Below are 16,863 nucleotides of genomic sequence, written 5' to 3'. Positions count from 1 at the left end.
CATGTATTTTTTTTTAATTTTATTTTTATTGACAAGTAATAATTGTATATATTTAGGAGGTACCATGTAATACTGTAATACATGTATACATCATGGACTATGTAAATTATTTTAATTAGTATATTAATCACCTCCCATATTTACCATTTCTTTGTAGTGAGAACATTTAAAATCCCCTCTTTCAACAATTTTGAAATATACAGTTTATTATAATTAACTATAGTCACTGTGCTGTGCAACTGATCACCAGAATGCATTCCTACTCTCTAACTGAAACTTTATACCCTTTGACCAGCATTTCCCTTACCCTGCCCACCCCTCACAACCACCATTCTACTATCTCTACTTTTATGAGTTCAAATTTTTAGATTCCACATATATGTGAGATTATGTGATATTTGTCTTTCTCTTTCTGGTTTATTTCACTTATCATAACATCCTCTAGATTCATCCATATTGTCAGAAATGACAGAATTTTATTCTTTCAAAAGGTTAAGTAGTATTCAATTATGTATATTTAAAACACATTTTAAAAAATTCACTCATCTTTCAACGGGCACTTAAGTTTGTTTCCAAATCTTGGCTATTGTAAATAATGTTGCAATTAACATGGGACTGCAGATATCTCTTCCACATACTGATTTCAAAGAAGAAATACAAAAGGCCAACAGGTATATGAAAAAATAGTCAATATCTCTAATCATCAGGGAATTACAAGTTAAAACCACAAGATACCACTTCTCAACTATTAGAATGGCTACCATAAAAAAAGGTGAAAGTTCACAACTGTTGGTGAGAGTGTGGAGAAAAGGGAACACTTGTACACTCTTGGTGGGGATGTAAAATAATACAGCCATTATTAAAAAAAAAAAAAAATCAACCAGGAAGGAGGTTTCCTGGATAGCTAAAATAGAATGATCATGTGATCCAGCAATTCCACTTCTGAACATGTATATTTTAATAGAGAATAGTTGAAGGCTGAGATAGGCACAGCATACTGTGGGAGGGTACAGGCAGAAGGAAGAGGAATGTTAAAAGAAGAAATAGGTAGGCAAAGGGAGAAACAGGCCACAAGCAAAGAAAGTGTATTTGCTTTAAGCTGGAACTGACAGCACATAAAAGTATGACAGGAAGTGTAGGTAAGTTCACCATTTATAAATCAAAAGTAAGCATGGAGAAGTGCTGTATATGGACTAGACATCTCTCATGTGGGCACAGAGTAGGCAGTTGATTTGCAACACCAAGCCTCATATGATTGGTACCATACTTCATTAATTAAAACAGTTCCAGAAGGAAAAGTAAGGTACGTACATATCCCAATTTGCTTGGGGCATTCTTTATTTTCTCCCTTTGTCCCCTTGTAAGTATAGGTTAACCATATGACACCAAGAGTATTTGATCATTTTAGCCTATAATTACAGCAATTTTTATGTAGTTTAATCTAATATTAATAGTATCTCCTTTTGCTCTTGAGTGTCTGAGTTTGATAAAAAGTTATATGTATATACAGTTACCTTAATAAAATAGCTGTGGTATTATTGTTTTTCCCAGGATGTCTGGTAATAATTTTCCTTATTTCTTTTTAACTGGTGACTTTAATTAGGTATATTTAGAAATGTTTTCCTTGCTGAAACATACACATACAGAATTGTATTGCGAGTAGGTAATAAGAATGAGACAGATTATTCTCCCATAAAATATGAGTTTTAAGACCAGTAACAAGAAAATATTTTTAATTGATACATTTAAAATATTTGTGGTTTATAAATAATTTTTAATTATTATCTTTGCAGAGGGTTAAAATGGAAATATCTTAAATGTAAAGATAAATTTTACTATGTCTATAGGGCAAATCAATCATATTTCTTGCATAAAGGAGGCACTCTCTCTCTTACTACATGATAGAGCTGCTTCAAACTAGATTCTAGTAGGTATTGGAACCTCTCCTTGGACCACAACACAGGCAATATATAATTAACTGTCAGATTTCTAGCAGCCGAAACCAGTTATGTAGCAATGCAGACATATACTACCTCTCATAAAGAGAATGGAAAAGTGCCTAATAAAATAAATAAAATACTTTTTACAATCATGATAAATAACCATTACTGCTTCATGGTGTTTTTTATTTTAGTTATTCACTCTTTATGACTGAAAATAATCAATAATCTAAACTCCGGAGACTGAAATTGAATTACTAAGTCCCAATAAATACTGAATCTATCTTTCACTTCTAGTGTTGTTATTTCTGTAACTAAGTGATTATTTTTTACATTTGTCTCTGTTTGTCCTTTATTTATCATCAAATATGTTAACAAAGCCTGGGAAATGCTTTTGAGTTAAGGTGAATGTCAACATTTCTCTGCTTAACTGGTATTAATTGGTTTTCCAAGGGCACTTTTGCCTTACTTTTTCCACTAATCATTGTACTGCTGAAAGGCAAAGAATAGTGAGAAGATGTATTGCCAATTCTCTGCTGCAAGAGAAATTAATATACTTAAAAATGTAAAAATATAGACCTCTGCAAAGAAATTGCTCAACTACAGCAATCCCGTTGCGTGTGCGTGTGTGTGTGTGTGTATGTGTGTGTGTGTGTGTGTGGTGGAGGGAATTTAGTTGTACATTTTTGAAGCACCAGCCAAGCTTACTTTTTATTAGAGGGTAGATTGAAAAATCCCTTGGGGCTAGCTATTCTTTTTAAATTTGAGAGTCACTGGACTAATTAAATTTATTTGGTTGAACTTTGTTTTTTTTGACTTATGATATGAAATTATTATTTGTAAACATGCCTGTAAATCCTAATTGCAGAAATTAATGCCCTCATCATTTCTCAGCTACCCACATAAAATTGATATCATACCCACACACCCACATCCATCTACCCACCCCAACACACTGAAAGTTAAATATTAGACCTTGGATTGGACTGTATTCTGTATGGTCAGGATTAGACTTTGAGTGACAGAGTTGGGTAATAAAAAGTTATTTGTGTTTCCACAGGCAGATGACATTATTTCTTTCTAAAGCAAAGCTACAATTAGGACCCATCCTTAAGCTATGAAGTCACAAGGTAATATAAAGTCCACAGGGAATTGAACTCTACTACATTTCACAACTATTATTAAGGACAGAATATAACATGAGGAGAAGCAAAACTCGTAATGTAATTTTAAAATGTATGACTTCTAGTTTTATACGGGAAAAAAAGGCTAAACTACTATAGTATAAGAGGTTGTTAATACGAAAGAAGGGAAACAAATATAGTTGAAATGTGGGGACAGATTTGAGTGCTCAGTCTCTCATTTAGATTTTCACAAACAATTCTCACACCTTTTAATGTCTTTTCCATCATCAAAATACAGATACCCACACTGCACTCAGGTTGCAGTGGGCCCTCAAAGCCCATCTTACATTGCTCCTAATGTCTTTTTTGGGGGGGTCTTTAATTATTAATTGATCCATTAATTTATTATATACTTTACTGAGTGTCCTATTTGTTATGGGCAAGTGCCAAGAGATGCAGACAAGAAAAAGATATTGTAATCCCTCCACGCTAGGAACCCATAGTCTGATAGTGGATACCACCATGTAACCAAATAATTGGAAACACATGAAATAGAGATATATAGGCAGTATAATGTGAGGGCACAATTGTTTGGGAGTTAGTGTGTGTTAATGAAGAATACAGACTTGATAGGGAACAAAACCAAATGGGAGTTCAAACTTCCCTACCTTCTCTAGCTTTTGAATTTTGTCCGGTCCTCAAACCTGTTTGATTCTCCATTTCCTACTTGTAAAATTGGTGCTTGTCCTGCCATATTGTTCTAAGGATTAGAGCAAATACATGCAAAGCACCAGGAATTTAACAGATTCAAGAAATAAATGCTATCTGGTTCATATTAGGGTGAGACCTGGTCTGCTGTATCAGCAAGCAGTTTTGAATTTTTCTTGTATTTGTTAGAAATTTTTTAAATATTTCTAAGCAGCAGAATGACAGGGTCAGAAGGACACTTCAGAAAGATTAGTCTGGCAACAGCGAACAAGAGAGATGGGAGGGGGAAGAACCTGGAGATCAGAGACAAGTTAAGAGACTATTGAAATAGTTCAGGCATGAAATTAAAAGGACCTGCACATAGAGGATAGAAGGCATCCCAGGTGACTAGATTGATAAAATGAAAAGGATTCTGCAAGGGAGATGAATGGCACTTCTTTTTCAGAAGAATGGGCACTGGTATCCTTCAGGGAGAGGAGAACTAGCATTATCGTACCCCTAACAGTTGCTCACTATAAATTTGACATTTTGAACACTTTAAGACACTTAAATATTCCAAAAATGAAGTATACACTGTTTCTTCATTTTTTAGACAAGAAAGCATTAGAAAGCTTAATTGGCTTGCCCAAGGCTGTACAGGTAGAAAGTGCTTGAGTAAGATTTAAACCCTGGCCTTCTGTTGCTGGAATATATGAGCCACCCATTGTTATATTAACTTGTCTTCAGAAGCAGTAGCGACTTCCCAATGTTAGGAAGTGACGGTAATAAAGTCAGTAATAGAAATAAAGCAGGAAAAAGGTATTGGGGATGGAAAAGGCAACAGCTGACATTCTCCCTCACCAACCCACTGTAATACTAGCAGAAAACATACAGCTCAGCTGGTGTCAGGCTCTGTCCCTTGCTTTCCCGCACTGGGCTCCTCACCACCACCTTATGCACACTCTGGCCCATGTTCTCAGTTCATCGTCACTATTTGAAGAATATGGTTAAGGGGCATACGTAGCATATTCTGCAGAGTTGAAAATTAATCAAGATTCCTTCGATTTTCATTCACTTCTAGATTCTAAGATGCTTATTTATTTATATTGAGGAGTTGGACTCATGCACTAGTTTGCCTCAATATCATTGTCTTTTCTTTTGCACAATGCTTTGTGCATAATATTTGCTTTTTTTTTATTCCATAGATCTTAAATAATACTTGGGTTAAAGTGTGAACACCTCAAAACTTTGACAAGCAGTTGAGTCTAAACAAAAACTGAACCAATCCTGTTTTTGTCTGTAATACACAGGTCTATCATCCATCATCTGGATTACCTCTCTGAATTACTTGCGAACTCACCCTGCTCTTTAAGAAAGATTTAGTGAAGCAGTTAGAGATGTGGAATACAGAGCATTTGAGGAAAGTCCGTGTTTATAAATAACAAATAGGAGAACTAGTAGACCATAATGAGAAGATGGGAAAGAAAAGGTTACATATTAAATTGAAAAATATCTAACATTTAAGGCAGCAACAGTAAAGCCTGCTTCTCCATAGAATATTTGTCATAGACACAACACAATCTCACTTTTTGCTTGACATTTATATAATTCGTTGGACTGCTGTAAAAAAAGTCACCTAAATAGTGAACCTGGATATTTTATCAAGTCATGGAATAAATAGAATGAAACATTGCCCTCACTTCCGCATAATGCTTCACCAGTTGGCTTTCTTAACAAAACTGTGTTTTTTGTTTGTTTGTTTTGTTTTAAAGGGGAGCCTAAATTAACAGCTACTATGTTAAAAAATGACATTTTGACTGACTGGAGTGATAAGAAGTCATTTGTTTAGCTGTTTGTTATGCTTTTAGATAGGACCACACCTACACCCTCCTAGATACGTGGAAATGTATCCTAGATGTATTGACTATAAGGAATTGCATTTTATAGCCTTCCTATATTAACAGGACTTCTCAAGGGGGCAGTGAGAAGAAATTATTATAGCCTTTCTAAATCTCTCCCTATAACTTAGATTCACTTCTTTCATGTTCTTCTGGTCATTATTTTGATGTAATAACTTTCACCTACTTAGACAGGTGACCTTTACTATAATATATTATGGGTTATATTTTAGTATAGTTAAAAGCTCACAGGCCAGGAAAAATGCCAGTGTGCATAGGCTTCAACGATATGGGAGAAATACATATTTTTGAACTATTGTTAAACTATTTTCTATTTCTTTCGGCATCTGCTAAAACAGTTTCAGTTTCATTTCGCAAGTACTATATCATATTCTTTACAACAAAGCAATTTTTTCTTGTTCTTTGACTTTACACGGTACGTGAGATAAGCTTATTCTCCCATAGTAACTCTGGTCCTAGCACAAGGAGAAGTTTTTAAGGGGACTTTTACCAACAACCGTTTGTTGTTTATTTCTGAGCCATCCCTGAGTACTTATGTGGGAAATCAGCATTAGCAGGTAAAGATGAATAAGAAGACTGATAGGTGGTCAATTTTGTAATGTTCAGAAGCAATTCTCAAGAACTTTCTTAATAAAATCAGATACATTCTTATAGAGGAGCAAACTTGAAGACTGACTGTAAATCTCCAGAAGGAGAAAGAAATACCTGGAAATTCTCACAGTCTAAATGCAGACCCAAGAATATGACAGATACATCATAGTAGCTGTATACCGCTATATAATTTGGAATGCCTTGACATTTTCATTTTTTTCACATTCATATTTTATGGCAGTATATGAGGTTCTTGGTTTTTCAGATTAGTACCCTGAGCTCTGGTCTTGCCTCATACAGTATATCCTCATCACTGCTACCTCACCCATGCTAGTACATTCATTTAACTAAGATAGCAACAATTCAAACAAGTGATTAGCAATATAGCTTAGCAAATAATGTCAGTTCTCTATAAATTATTATAATGTCATTGAAACACTGGTTTTGAAGACTGTTTTATCAATAGTAAGACATGTTCATTGCATGCATGTTGTTAGTGGGGTGGGGCTTAAGAACAAGTGGTTGGAGTTACACTGTAACTACTATTTAACTATTTAAACATAGCAGATATGAGACAATTGAGTTAAAGATAAATCCCCAGATGATAATGAAAATTGCCTCAAGGTGGTAGGGTAATTAAAAACTATTTATTTACTCTCTTTTTTTTTTTCATATGTACTGTAACATGGCCATGTTGCTTTTATAATTTTATAATGTAAATTATCTTAAAAAGAATTACTTCTCAGTCACCTACCCACGTGAGGAGAATACAGAGGAGAAGGCAATTAATTCTGCCAGAATAAATCAGATTGAAAATGAGCCTCTGAGTGAGTTATTCAATCATGGAAAGAACATGAGAAGAAAAGAGAGAAACAAGAGGGGAAATGCCAAGACTGGAAGTGCAGGTGCCCAGGGCAGAGTCAGCTGTGGTACCTGAGGCAGTGTTGAGTGGTGTCAAGGACTCAGCTGAGCTGGGAGAAAGAGCTAGGTTGCCAGATCTCAGGTTAGCTGATTGAAGCCAAAAAGGAAAGAAATGGTGAAGCTTTTAATGACTTACTGCCATGGTACAAGCAAGAGTAGATATTGGAGGAAGTCCCGACTCCTCCTGTTCCACTTTCCCCCAAGGTGTTGCACATGGGCGAGAGCTCAGGTATCACGGCAGTTGTCTCATTGTTGAGAGAGCCCAGTGAAAAAGGGCCAGAGGTATTATGGGCCCCACTGGGACAAAATGTCTTCAAGGTCTCTCTTTCCCACCTATCTCATAAGGAGGCCTTGGCAGAGGTACCTAAAGATGACTTCTGCTCAGGCCTCAGATAAAGACATCTAGAAATGAAACACATGGGCCAGGAATGCAAATACGCAGAGCAGGATGGGCCAGAGGGGCCTGAGTCTTTGATTGCAACTTTCCTTGGAAACTGTAGTGCCCTGGCTGTATACCATATCTGATGTGGGGAGGATACCTTTTCCTCATGAAGCCTGCCAGGTATTGACTTTTTAATAATATGTGGTTAGGACTGAAAAATAAAACACTTTCCAGGAGTTGAACTCCTTAAGTTGAGCTCACACCCTGAAGACTATCATTGGAATCTGGGTTCTCTGAGATTTTTAATCAGGAAAGTGATACAAAAAAGTATGTTTTAGAAAGATAACTGGTGTGCATTGTGGAGAACAGACGGGAGAGAGTTAAGGGCAGGCACAGTAACACTGCTTCTGTGTTCAGATGTGGGCACGATGAACTCATTTCCAAAAACATAAAGTAGTGTGTAAAGAAACTAAGAGAAAATGAATGACTTGCTGATGAGAATTAAAATGTCTCTTTCTTGTGCTTCTCTGAACTAATTTACATTCATTTTAAAGTTTTGCTTATAATCACTGATATGCGATTAGTACAGTTAAATCTTTGCAGCTGTCTATAAAGTATTTTACTCATTAAGGAAAGTGTAGATGAAGTTGAATTTATACTATCTTAATTATGAATCATGTTATTCATTTTCAAAACTAGGTTTCATGGACTAATTTTATAAAAAAAGAAACACATGAAAAATTGCCTAAAGGTTTTCTTGACTAAGTTTGCATTTCTCAAGACATTTCTCAAGAGCAAGCTCAATAATTTGAAAGCCATCTGTTCTATAGACTAAAATAATACAGTCAAAGCAAGGAATTGAGAAAAAAACTGGTATTCTTCCCATAGAGAAGAGAAAAATGAAAAAGTGAAATCCCACCGGAAATGTTGAGAACCCTTACTTATGACAAAGAATCCAATTGGAGAGACACTTACAACGCACATGTCTACAACCACAGACATTAATCAATGTATCATTTCCAGGTTGTGTTTAATATAAGAAGTAACTTGCACTCTCTTTGACCTAATATGTTTATTTCACCAATGTCAAGAAACATTGAGTTTAAAATACACTGGTTAACAAAAACTTTTATCGCATGCATCAAATAATTTTGAAAACCATATGTAAGATTAAAGGACACCTTTATCTGAAAACTTTATAATTTTTTTCCTATTGTTAATAAGAAATTACCTTTTAGAATAATAAAATAGACCTGAAACAATGAAAACCTTTAAGAAAAATAATGATCATATGTTATTAAAAGAATGGGTGGCTTTCAAGAATAAAGTCCAAAAGATTGTCAGGGAAACAGAGACTTCTTAGAAGATTCAAACATCTTTCATCACCCTGAGTTTGCTTGCACAATGAGCCATTAATCAGTACTGCAGCTAAGAAAGTCCAGTTATTTAAGAGAATGCTTCTTCATTCAGTGAAAGAAGATTCTAAATGCAGCTGTAAGACCAATAACAAAATTCTTTGTGTATCAAAAGGGCTGCACAGACACACTAAATGTTTTGCTCTTCAAAAAAAAGTTGCCTAAAATGAGACATTCTCTTTTCAGTAAACATCTGTGTGGACACAGAAAATTCATTCATTAATTTAACAAGCTATTTACTCAGTTGCTCTTATGTGCCAGGCAGTGTTCTAGGCCTCACAAATATAGTGATGAGCTAGATAAACCTACTTGGAGCCTGTACTATCATGTAGGGATAGAGATTAATCTCTGAAAAATAAGTATATAAATGTAATAAGTTCCAAATTAATAAGTGTAAGGAAGAAATTAGATAGTGTGGAAGGAAAATAAAATAAAATCTCAGGACCCCAAACTCACTATGCAGAAGGGAAAAGTTAAGCCTGGAAACTGAGTCATGCAAGAAACTGCCTTTCCTTTTGTTACTAAACAGTCAGCTGCAAGATAGATGGGCACATATCTTTCAGGGGCCTCCCTTACCCTAACAATGAAAATTAACAGTTTATCTTCACAAGTACAGGACAAAAACAAGACTGGAAATTATCCTTTTGCCCCCACTGAGACAAATGCAGATTGACTGAGTAAGAGATGAATGCGTAATTGACTGTTCTCCTACCACCGCCTTTCACATGTAACATATGGATTCAATGATTGCTAATGAAAGCATGACAGGAATGTGATCACTTATCTCACTACCTTCCCTCCTTTTCTTCCCTTTTCCCCTCCTGGCCTGCTTTTTTCCCCATTTAAACACTGAAGCCCTCAAAATCCTTTCTGGAAAAAGTATGGGACGCAGATCCTGTACCTGAACTCAGGTCCAGCTGCTCACTGATCAAAAAGCTGAATACACAAGAGATGAGGTATGGTAGAAGGAAAGCAGCTTTATTCAAATGCCAGAAGTTGAAGAGATGGTTAGGCTTATGCATCCAAAAACCATCTCAAATGACTGAGGGGGTTTAAAAAGGGAAATTTGGTATGGGAAACATGAGGGAGTGGTGCAGGGTGCAGGTCTGCATGTTTTGTTTTGAGAGCTATCTTGAGTTATTGTCCAACTGGAGTGCAGGCTGGTGCCATCTTGGTTGTGGCCAGGTTGTAGATTAATGATCTTGAGGTAATCTCCAGGTTGGGGAGAGTTCTGCAGCTTGGTATCCATGGCTGATTTATCTCAAGATTAGCCTCTGACTTTTTTTTTTTTTGAGACGGAGTCTTGCTCTGTCACCCAGGCTGGAATGCAATGGCACAATCTCGGCTCACCGCAACCTCCACCTCCCGGGTTCAGGCAATTCTCCTGCCTCAGCCTTCCAAGTAGCTGGGACTACAGGCACATGCCACCAGGCCCAGCTAATTTTTTGTATTTTTAATAGAGACAGGGTTTCACCGTGTTGGCCAGGATGGTCTTAATCTCCTGACCTCGTGATCCACCCGCCTTGGCCTCCCAAAGTGCTGGGATTACAGGCATGAGCCACCGCGCCTGGCCCTTAGCCTCTGAAAATTTTAAGTAAGCATCCAGTTAGATAAGCATGCATGGTGTAAGGGAGTGTCTGGTAAGAAAGTGAAGGAAACAGAGTATTTCAAAGTACATTTCAAGATTATATTCTAAGACTAGAAAAAAAGGGTTAAAATGCATTTTCAAATTAAAATACTTGATTACAACCCTACTATGACTTGCGTCTCCTTTTCCAGGTATATTCTCAACCTTCACAAAAAGCAAAACAAAACAACAAAACAAAATCAAAAACAAAAACCTCTAAGTTGATTGAGATCTCTTTCAGATACTGTTTTTAGTTTACAATAGAGATAGGGTGTTGCTGAATGGAAGGGTGGAAGAGGCTGCTTTGTATAGGTTGGCCCAGAAAGATTTCTGAAGAGATGATGAATTCTAAAGATATTTTAAAAATTGAATGGGCACAGGAAATTTCACTATAAAATGTGGCTCTCTGATATAATGAGAACTTTGAATTAAAAATCCTTAGAGATCAACATGAGCTGGAAGAGACTCTTCATCTGTCTACATAAAGGTAGGACTGACCCACCAAGGAGAACAATTGTCCTTGTTCCCCTCCCTGTTATCTTATTACCCTTTACTGGAAAGAAGACCAAGAATGTAACCATACCAGAATGGGCCTGATAGGGTTTGGCTGTGTTCCCACCCAAATCTCATCTTGAATTGTAGCTCCTACAATTCCAGCATGTCATGGGAGGGACCCAGTGGGAGGTAATTGAATCATGGGCATGGGTCTTTCCCATGCTGTTCTCATGGTAGTGAATTAGTCTCACAAGATCTGATGGTTTTATAAAGAGGAGTTCCTCTGCACAAGCTTGCTCTTCCCTGCTGCAAGGAAGATGTAAGATGTGACTTGCTCCTCCTTGCCTTCCGCCATGATTGTGAGGCCTCCCCAGCCACATGGAACTGTGAGTCCATTAAACCTCTTTTTCCTTATAAATTACCCAATCTCCAGTATGTTTTTATTAGCAGTATGAAAACAGACTACTGCAGGGCCCTATTTTTACAAAATGTGGACTGTCTCCAAGGATCATTTAAATTCCAAAGAGAACTATTTATAAGTTAATTTCTGTTCCCCAATCCAGTCATTCTCCCTAGTAATCATTTATTTCCCCCCAATAGAATTCCTCTTCTCCTGGTCCTATAACCTGTTTTGCCAGGATCCAAGCCCTCAGTCTTTCTGTGACCTCAATATGGTATATAAGCTTTTGGATGCTATTGGGATATGGAGCAATCACTGTGATTCTCCTTGTGCACACAGTTAAATAAATTTGTATGTCTTTTCTTATTAATCTGCCTCATTGTGAGCTGATATTTCAGCAAAACTTCAGATGGCCAAGGGCCTTGCCCCCCACAAAAAGACTTCAGAATTAAAAAAGAAATATTTGTTGACTAGATTTTAGGGGTGAGGAAGAATTAGAGTGACACGTAGGTTTCTGGCTTAAGTAATTGGGTAGAGGGTTGAGTAATATATTAGAAAATATATGAAGCAAAGTAGATTTAAAAGAAAAAGTTATTAAGTTGGATTATGGACACAGAATTTGAAAAGTCCTATACCTAACATTTGCCAAGCCTGTAGCAAGAGTATAAATGGAAACTCACATGCTACATTTCTAAATATCTAAAAGTCAGATGTTAAGCTAAAAAAAAAAAAAAAAACCTGTTTAAAAAGTCCTATAATGCTATCTTAAAAAATATGTCTTATTCAGAGAAAATTTCTATTTCTTGTCTTTTTAATCTTTTTCCTTTCCTGGGCTATACTTTTGTACTTGTTGGTTACTGTCACAACGTTGAATGGTACTTGCTGAATTGTGTAAATGATTGAAAATAAAATATAATTCTCTTCAAAGTGTGTGCAATTTGAATGTACCTTCATAAAAAATGTAAATTAGCATGATTTAATGGAAGAAATATTAAAAATATACATTTTTAAAGTTAATTTTCCAAAACAATCAAAATAATTAAAATTACATATAAAGTACATTAAATATACAATTTTGAAATAAAATTACAAAATAAAGTTTTAAGAAATGTAATTAGATATTATTAGACATTTTTACAAAAACCAAACTTTTGCCTTTATATGACACTATATTCATCTAATTGTCAGTAAAAGTTGGTGTCATGTTTCATGCAAATTGTTTTTATCTACATATTGATAATTCCTTAAGTGTTTTAAATACTATGCTAATTCCTCAGAACCTTCAGAAAGATATTTCAAAAAAGAAAAAAGATACTTGGTAATACTGGGATATGCTACTCTTTTAGATATTCTGAGGTGGGATTTTACAAGAAAATTACATCTTTTTTTTTTTTCTTATCTAACTGCTTTTATAGCTGAAATCCTTTTTGTCTGAAGCAGTGTCTGTCTCTCACTCTAACAGAAGAATGTTCCTACACAGTTGTCTTTTGTTTTGAAGATACAGGACAGGATAAGAGGAGATGAAATTACCTGGGAACTTTACAGTGTTAGGAGTACAGATGTTTAAGGTTATAGGTTGTGCTATACAGCACTAAGCAGCCAATCCCAAATGACAGAGGCACTCTTGTGTTTTTTGGTACTCTGTGTGTGTGTGTGTGTGTGTGTGTGTGTGTGTGTGTGTGTGAGAGAGAGAGAGAGAGAGAGAAAGAGAGAAAGAAGAGGGAGTAGGAAAGATGTGGGATGTTTTAAAGTGCAAGACCCAGGAAAACGGCTTTTCTGGTCTGGATGTAAATACTGTATTAAATTTTAAATATCTATGGAATATCTGGCTAGAAGTTTCTGGAAGGAATTAGCCCTTAGAGATCTAGATTAAGAACACATATTTAGGAGCCACCAATGTATAGGCAGCAACTGAGGGGTTATGTAAAAATAAAATCACTGAGAACTTATAGAATAAGAATAGAAGGACAGAAGGGTATGAAGAAACATAAGGGAACACCAAAATTTTAGAGGGCCAGAGAAGTAAGAAAAGACAAAAGAGTAATGAAAGACTTAATAGAGAGATATCAGCAAAATCTACAGAAATGTTGATGAGGATGAGAGCTGCAAGAAGACAACAATTAGAATGCATCTGTTACTTAAATCTTATATCTATGAGTTAACCCTTTTGGTACTAGGGTACAAAATTTTAAATAACTTTAGGCCTGGGGAAGTCTGTTGTAAGAGTCAGGCAAGAAAGAATAAATTATTAATCAAAAAGATTTCTGCACCCATTAACTCGTCATTTAGCATTAGGTATATCTCCTAATGCTATCCCTCCCCCCCTCCCCCCACCCCACAACAGTCCCCGGTGTGTGATGTTCCCCTTCCTGTGTCCATGTGTTCTCATTGTTCAATTCCCACCCATGAGTGAGAACATGCGGTGTTTGGTTTTTTGTCCTTGCGATAGTTTGCTGAGAATGATTGTTTCCGGCTTCATCCATGTCCCTACAAAGGACATGAACTCATCATTTTTATGGCTGCATAGTATTCCATGGTGTATATGTGCCACATTTTCTTAATCCAGTCTATCATTGTTGGACATTTGGGTTGGTTCCAAGTCTTTGCTATTGTGAATAGTGCCGCAATAAACATACGTGTGCATGTGTCTTTATAGCAGCATAATTTATAGTCCTTTGGGTATATACCCAGTAATGGGATGGCTGGGTCAAATGGTATTTATAGTTCTAGATCCCTGATGTATACATATGTAACAAACCTGCACGTTGTGCACATGTACCCTAAAACTTAAAGTATAATAATAATAATAATAATAAAAAAAGAAAACCTAAAATGTAGTGTAATTCTATATCATTCAGAAGAGCGATTTAATATAATAGAAATCTATACTTGTAACAAAAAAAGATTTCTGATGAATGTGTCAAGATAAGTGGAAGAAGATAAAAACATCCTTATGTTTTCCTTATTTGAATCAAAAAATCTAGTAACATAAAGAAACAATTAGACCTGATGACATCATATATAACCACGTTATAGCAATCTAGTGCATCCCAAGAGGAGAAGCACTTATTCCCATTTAAGTGAAAACAAGATGACAGTGTTAACTTGCAGCCAGTTAGGCAAACTCATGCTATCAAAATATTGTTAACTGGAGAATGACAAGGTTTATACATTTGGAAAGGAGAGCTTTAGTTCTTATAAAGTGTTGCAGCCTGCTGTGTGGCCATTCAGACCAGGCTGGGAATAGCATAGCCTCCGGCCAGAAGATGAAAACAGATACTTTGAGGGAACAGCAAAGGGAACAGGAATTTATGCTGAGTGGGGTAGCCAAACATGCATGTTTGATAAGCCACAAGAGTGTTGTGGGAAGCCAGGGACCCCGAACGGAGGGACCGGCTGGAGCCAAGGCAGAAGAACATAAATTGTGAAGACTTCATGGACATTTATCAGTTCCCAAAATTAATACTTTTATAATTGCTTATGCCTGTCTTTACTGCAATCTCTGAACATAAATTGTGAAGATTTCATGGACATTTATCACTTCCCCAATCAATAATCTTATAATTTCTTTTGCCTGTCTTTGCTTTAATCTCTTAATCATGTTATCTTCGTAAGCTGAAAATGTATGTCACCTTAGGACCACTATTGTACAAATGGATTGTAAAACGTGTGTTTGAACAATATGAAATCAGTGCACCCTGAAAAACAACAGAATAACAGTGATTTTCAGGGAACAAGGGAAGATAACCATAAGGTCTGACTGCCTGCCGGGTCGGGCAGAATAGAGCCATATTTTTCTTCTCTCAGGAAGCCTATAGACGGATGTGCAAGTAGGAGAAATATCACTGAATTCTTTTCCCAGCAAGAAATGACCATGGGGAAGGAATGCATTCCTGGGGGTGGGTCTACAGACGCCACTCTGGGAGTGTCTGTCTTATGCGGTTGAGATAAGGACTGAAATACACCCTGGTCTCCTGCAGTACCCTCAGGCTTACTAGGATTGGGAAATTCCAGCCTGGTAAATTCTAGTCAGACCGGTTGTCTGCTCTTGAACCCTGTTTCCTGTTAAGATGTTTATCAAGACAATGCGTGCACAGTGGGACATAGACCCTCATCAGTAATTCTAATTTTGCCTTCGCCTTGTGATCTTTATTGCCCTTTGAAGCATGTGATCCTTGTGACCTACTCCCTGTTTGTACACTCCCTTCCATTTTAAAATCCATAATAAAAACTTGCTGGTTTTGTGGCTTGGGGTCATTATCATGGTCCTACCAATGTGATGATACCCCCAGAGGCCCAGCTGTAAAATTTTTCTCTTTGTACTCTTTCTCTTTATTTCTCAGACTGGCCAACACTTACGGAAAATAGAACCTACGTTGAAATATTGGGGGCTGGTTTCCTCTATACAAGAGGAGTCATGAATGTTTATGAAAGGAAAAATCGCACATGCGCAGGTGAGCTTTGTGTTTCTTTGTGTGTTGCATGTGCATAAAATGATGTCATTAGGATGATCCCAGGGTGGAGTGTTTGGCTCTCTGATGTCAAAAGGTGAGACAGAGGACATGAAAATCCTCACTGTGTATCCTCTATAGACTGGCCAGAACCACTCCGTGGTAGGTAGTCTCTTATCAGGAAGGAATGCCAGATGGTTGTTGTACTGAAACCACAAAAGGAAGAGGCAGTTAGGAGGTTGGTTGAAATCAGTGGTGGAGTCTTTTGAAAGGGTGATTTCTGTTTAGCCCTTAGGGAAGAAGACCTAATGGTGACTATTGAGAGAGTATAAGCAGGTCTGTTTGACCTGCCATCCTGTCAAGTCCAGCAGCTCAGCTTCCAAGGTTTCTCTGGGGTTCCCTTGGCCAATGGACTGTCTGCTTAGTCAGCTGGGGGGGCTTAGAATTTTATTTTTATTTCTCAATAAAAACCAAAAGATCACTTTCATCTAAATCACTTAGATTATTACGTTCTCCGTTACCTATTCTCAATGAAAGTGCCATTATGTCTATTAACCCCACATTATTTACCAAAAAAGTTATAATTACTGTGTGACTAAATAACAAAATAGATTGTTAGTTTCATAACTCTAAGTTATATTAAACCACATCATTTTTGATTCAGATTCAATTTTAAACTGGTCAGGTATAAAGACACAACCTGAAAAATTAAAGCGTGTTGTGTTTTTTTGCAGAATTGGTTGGAAGTTGCTGCGATAGCAAATACATTCTTAAGACTCAGAAGTTCAAAACTCCAATTCTTTTTAATAGAGCTCAGAGCAAAATTAATGTTGCAAATGACATTCAAATTTTTATTCTTATCATTAAAATATTATAAAAATTAATGTTATTCAAAAGATACATATATTGTA

General features: G+C 36.4%; 1 long non-coding RNA gene across 2 annotated transcripts in view; it reads left to right on the top strand.

Moving 5' to 3' along the window:
* LOC134740118 (uncharacterized) overlaps positions 1 to 15,957 on the top strand; it is a 54,633-nt gene extending 38,676 nt beyond the window's left edge. For both annotated transcript variants that reach the window (XR_010127355.1, XR_010127356.1), the window contains one exon: positions 15,845 to 15,957. This is a non-coding gene — a long non-coding RNA (uncharacterized LOC134740118). The remainder of the gene's footprint in view (positions 1 to 15,844) is intronic.
* Positions 15,958 to 16,863: the final 906 nt, after the last annotated feature.

The sequence above is a fragment of the Pongo pygmaeus genome, chromosome 7, assembly GCF_028885625.2.
Source record: "Pongo pygmaeus isolate AG05252 chromosome 7, NHGRI_mPonPyg2-v2.0_pri, whole genome shotgun sequence".
Lineage (NCBI taxonomy): Eukaryota > Metazoa > Chordata > Mammalia > Primates > Hominidae > Pongo > Pongo pygmaeus.
The sequence above is the reverse complement of the archived record's forward strand: the minus strand, read 5'-3'. Positions and strand labels throughout refer to the sequence as shown.